The following is a 6000-nucleotide window of genomic DNA, read 5'->3' as shown; positions in this document are numbered from 1 at the left end:
ACTGCCGATGTTCTTCCAGTGGTCTGAAAACACCTACGAGTTTGCTCAAAGGGAAGCGCCTTGCCTAGGAATTTTCAAAAAAGCATTGTCTGCATTTCAACAAAGGCCCAGTTAGAAAACTCCTCATCAGTAGAGACCATATCCCTTACCAATGTCTGCAGTCTTTCCAGGTTTTCCTTAGGATTAACCGCCATGGCAGCAATAGTATTCTCCTTATCCATTCCTCCAACTATAAAGAGTCCACGATCTCCTAGGCCTAGTACCAGCCTCTTTGCAATCCACATACCCCACCAGCCTTGCCATAGTTCCATCAGAAGCTCCACCCCCCACCACCCATAGCAAAATGGGAAAGAAGAAAAGCTTAATTCTCACCGAGAAGATAGGAGTCGCTCAGACTTGCTCAGAGTCGCTGTTCATGATCATCTTTTAAGAAAAATGACTACAGCTCATAGAGCAGTTTAAGGGTGAGAAGATTTGTTTTGACTTTATTTATCATTGAAAGGATTAAAATTAGCTAGTCTTGTGATTATCCCTAACACTAAAAGAACGCCCCACAAGATTTAGCATTGTTTGATCAAACATCCATTATCCTGGTGATTAGCTATGTATTTGCTACTTGTTTAGATATTCATGAGTGTGCATAATTTTGTTGCGGTATTCAAATATTCACTACAAAAAGGTTATCACATACTAGCATTTATATATATTGACGATCAAAATCAGTAGGAATAGACTACTCTGAAAGAACCCTCAACAAAGGGCTATATTTTATTAAAAAGGTAAACTAAAAAAAGGGAGAATACAAGAAGAAAGGCGGCAAGAACAAAAATACTACTAAACAGGAAAACAAAGGTTTAAAAAACAAAACTAGACTCATTAAAAGACTTCATAACCCAGTAAGGAAGCTCCTGGCCAAATAAGAAGAGATTGAGTGTTGAATAGTTGAATCCTAGGATAGAAAGCTTCTTAGCAGGGACCATCCAGGATCTAAGAATCGCATGCAAATGGGGATGTCCATGCATGCTGAGAAGGTTCTGAATACTGCTTATCAGCTTAGGATAGATCCTAGTCAAAATTGGATCCGGGTTTACAATGTTATTGACTGTTGTAAGATCTTCAATGAAGATGTGTTGGATGGTGATGCGATGGGCAATCGTGGCATGAAGGGCAACCTTCAAAGCTAGCAGGGTGTGCATGGAGTTGGGATCACTAGGCTGAGAACAGCAACCTGCAAGAGGAATATTATAATCAGATTTGGAAATAGAAAAACCTGTAGTACTTACCTTGGTGCCTTGATTGAAAGAAGCATGTATGAATAAAAAGTGGCCATCAAAACTGTTAAAGTTATTCAATATGAGCCTCTGCCCCAAGAGATCCAATCGGGAGGTGATATAGTCCTGCACATGAGCAAATGTTTTCCCAACGATAACAAAAAAGTTAGGCTTAGTGTTCCTAAAAATAGTATCACAACGAGTTTTCCAGATGAACCATGCTGCTACAGAGATAAGAGAAATTATTTTCATAGGATAACGGTGCTAAGTAAGCCAATTTCCAACATTAATCCCATTAGGGAAAGAGATGTGTCTGCCGGAAATAATGCTAATCTGAGACCAAACAGTGGCAATTTTAGGACAATGACAAAATAAATGGTCAATTGTCACCCGCTCAAGACCGCAAAAATGCAGGGTTTATCAGGGCCAAGATTCATGCGGTAAAGATAATCCAGAGTTGATATGCCGACCATGAATAAGGAGCCAAAGGAAGTGCTTGACACGGGGAGCAGTATGGATTTTCCAAATGATGCTCCAACCCTGCCAACAATCTGGCGGGATGGAGCCCATATTTAACTGATGATAAACAGCACCGCCAGTTTAGTTTTGCTAGTTTTTAGGAGCCCAAGTCCAATGCTTAATGGGATTATAATCAATAGAACCAATCCTCAAATCATTCAGGTCGACATTAGAACCAAAAAGAAGGTTCAGATTGTCATGATTCCAAATATCTCCCTAAAAAAGATCAATCAAAGAAAATTGTTCCACATCCATGTTGAGGTACGTAGGTTTCAGTGCAATCAAAACATCATAGCACCATGGATCCCATAAGAGAGAAGTATTAGAGGGATTAAAGGAATTTATCCGATAATGAGGTTTGATTTTACAAGCCAAGTTATATAAAGACCGAAAAAACAAGGAACATTTAGGGAGGGCAGAGTCATTCCAAAAAATTTTTGCATCCATATTTAGCGAGTAAAATATCGACCCAAATGGCACTATCATTATTAAGGTACTTAAATTAAAAATATTCTTTGCCATAAGAGAGTGCTTAACTAAGGAAAGGTTTTTGACACCAAGACCCTCCTCAGCCCTTCATTGATGGTGCTCCAACTCACATTATGGATGCCCTTTCCATTGCCTGATCTACTCCAAAAGAATTTCCTCACTACCTTGGTAATCTCAGCTAGAACAGAATCAAGGATAGAGTAAGCAGAAAGGGTGTAAACCGGGATTGAAAAGGAGGGTTGAATTTATTAGAATTGTTTTGGCTGCAGCAGAGAGGTGATAGTTGCTCCATTTAGAGCAAGTATGCCTGATTTTATCTATCATAGGTTTAAAGGCTACCGAAGCAATTTTCAGGGGGAAATCAAGATACCCAGATATTTAAAAGGATAAGCAGCTGGCTTAAGATTGAGGATGGAACAAATTCTATTCAAAATATGCTTGTTGCACTAGGCTGGAAAGAAGATTTGGAATTTGGAAAAGGTTGGGTCGTTGACTGGTAAGGTAAGTATATTTGGCTAGACAATAATTAATGTTCCGTGTAGCCTGTCTAGTAGCTATAGTAACCAAGATAAGGTCATCAGCATACATCAAATGATTAAAATTATGGTTCAGGTTACCACTAAAAGCCAGGGATCAAATTGTTGATAAGATTGTGATTAAGCATTGATGTAAGAATCTGGGAAACTAAAATAAAGAGATAAGACGAGATGGGATCTCCTTGTCTAATGCACCTAGAAGAAGTAAACCAAGAGGTGGGTTTGCCATTTAATGATCATCGAAAAGGAGCTGGATTCAAGACAAGTCTGAATCCAGGAGATCCAAGAGGGGGGAAAATTCATCTTGGAGAGAACGGCAAGATTTGCACTCTAATTTAAGTTGTCATAGGCTTTTTTGACATCTAATTTAATTAACATCCTCGGGGGATTCATGGTGTCATTTTCCAAAGTATGGGGAATCTCTTGGACAGCAATGATATTATCAAAAGGGTTACACCCAACAACAAAACCAGCTTGCTCACAACTGATTAAATGAGGAAGAACAATCTTGATACGAGTTAGCAAGAATTTTGGTGATAATTTTAAAACAGACATTGCAGAGAGATATAGGACTAAAATCTAAAACCGTCTTGGGTTTTTCCTTCTTAGGGATGAGAATAATAAAAGTTTTCCCCCAAGAGGATGGCATAATAGAGTAATCGAAGAAGTACCGAATGGCTAGAAAAAGATGATTCCCAATGATCGGCCAGAAATTACAAAAAAATTCAATGTTAAACCCATCGAGACCCGGAGACTTACTAGAGGGGAGATCAAAAATGGTACAATAGACCTCCTCTATAGTCACCTCACTGATCAGACTGACCGCTTGAGTATTGGAGAGAGTGGGAAGATCGCTAAGGAGTAGACTGATAATCTTCTCACGTGAAATATTAGGGGTGGAATGAGCCGACCAGAGATCCTTATAGTAATTGAGAAACGTGTTCTCAATACCCGCATGGTTAGAGTGGATATTGCCCTGATGATCTGTCACCTGTGAAATGATATTATAGTGTGCACGGGTGCCAATGATGGAGTGGAAAAAACTAGTGTTCCTGTCACCATCCTCAATCCAATCCATATGAGCACACTGGGCCCATTTAGTGCTACACTGCCGCTAAAGAGCGGTGAGCTTAGCATAGTGTTCAATGAGGAGTGACTGGGAATTTAAAGAGAAATCAGAAGATTCTAGGCGACTAATGTGGGTTTCGGTGTCTGATAAGAGAGAGTCGATCTTATTAACACTGAGCCTACATAAGGTTTGCCATGAGGGACATGATTCCAAGCATCATGGATCGCATGATGACAACCCAAAGAGTCAAACCAGAAATTCTCAAAATGGAAAAAATTCCTATTATGATTGGAAAAAAGGGAAGAAACCAGAAGAAGAGGGAGTGATCAGAGAAAGCTCGATTAAGATGCTTAAGATTATTAGTTTTAAAGATATCAATCCAATCCAAATTAACCAGACATTTATCTAATCTAGCCCAACGACGGGCTAAACCAGATTGATAATTGCACCAAGTAAAAGGGGTACCTGAAAAGTTTAAGTCCACCAAATTATTATTTTCCTCGAAATCAAGAAAAACAAGGCTTTTCGATCATAGCAGCCAAACAAGCCACCACTGTGCTCAGACCTATGAAGAATAGAGTTGAAGTCTCTCAGGATGAGTAAGGGGAGACACAGAGAAGAGATTTTAGAAAGCTCGTGCCACAAAAGACATTGCTTACAGAAATGGTTAGAGTTGTAGACAACAGAGACAATGAAACTATTAGTGGAATTAGTGGAAATAATGATATGAATGGCACAACGAGAGACAACAATTAGTGTTACCTGACCGATGGTTTTTCTCCAAAAAACAAAGATACCGCCCCAATACCCATCCACCAAAATAGTTTCCCAGTCCCAATTCCTAGATATTCTTTTGGAGAAACGATCAGCTATGTCCAAGTTAGCTCTAGTCTCAACAAGACAGACTAAAAGAGGTTTATAAGTGCGAATGAGATGAAAAACGCGAGAGGAGGTGTCTCGTGCCAAGATACCCCTGCAATTCCAACAAATAATATTAGTTCTACCCATGGAGAAACTAAGGAAAAGGAAAGACAAATCAGATACTCCCCGAACTAGGGTCATGACTAGATCAGGGAGAAAGGCTTGGACCAGCATTAGAATCCCCTAATTCCAATCTTCCTTTTCTTCTGGGATGAAATCGTTGAATGTGAATTTTTCCTGATGAGAGAGTCCCTCCTTAGCCCTTCCTGGTACTGAAAGAGCGTCATAGAGTCATATGGGCCATCGTCGGTGACCATTTCATCATCTACGTCTTCGGCAGACATTTCATCATCATCATCATCATCATCATCATCATCATCATCATCATCATCATCATCATCTTCGTCCGAAACCTCATCATCTTCGCCGGAATCCTCCTCTATATTATCTTCATCAAGTGCATCATACACCATATTTACCACAAATAGATGAGAACAGGGTTCCCTGAAGGTAGGGGGAGAGGGAAGGCAAGATGGAGGAACGGAGAACTGGAGGGGTGGATCCAGATTTGGAGGGAAGAGTACTTTCTACTAAGGCGGGATTCTTGAGTGGGCTGAGGGTTACCAGGGGGCAGATGAGATAATCAAACGAGGGTATTTGGTTGGTAGGGGTGGCGGCTGGGGTGTTGGGAAATGAATGGATGGAGTGGGCGGCACGGATTTCGGATTTTGATTGGGGGAAATCGGACGGTGTGATATGAATGGTTTGATTGGTAAGAGAGCCCATTAATGTTGACATAAGGATAGGAGCATGGCATAGGGGAATAGACAAATTTGAATGGCCATCAGCATAGGCTTGTTCAACGGGCAAATTATGATGAGACAGTTCACTAGGAGAAGGCAACTATTGAGTTGCAAGGGAGGCGAGGTTAGTGGCATGGGGAAGGAGAGAACGTCCACTTCCGAGGCCACTTTTCCCGCCATAAATGCTGCGCCCAACAATGCCTCGAGATTTGATGGCCTCGGGTATTGGGTCGACTACAGCTCCCCAAGGCACGCATTCGGCACGTGAAGCACCCCCGCGCCCTCAAGCACTGCCGTGTCACCGTGAAACTAGAAGCCATAGGCCGAAATCCATTTCCGGAAGTTGCAAGTGATTATTGCCAGTAGTTTCCTCTGAGGGACGGATAGGGCCG

This window comes from Dioscorea cayenensis, chromosome 16 (genome assembly GCF_009730915.1).
Source record: "Dioscorea cayenensis subsp. rotundata cultivar TDr96_F1 chromosome 16, TDr96_F1_v2_PseudoChromosome.rev07_lg8_w22 25.fasta, whole genome shotgun sequence".
NCBI classification, from domain to species: domain Eukaryota; kingdom Viridiplantae; phylum Streptophyta; class Magnoliopsida; order Dioscoreales; family Dioscoreaceae; genus Dioscorea; species Dioscorea cayenensis.
This window is presented reverse-complemented; position numbering follows the sequence as displayed.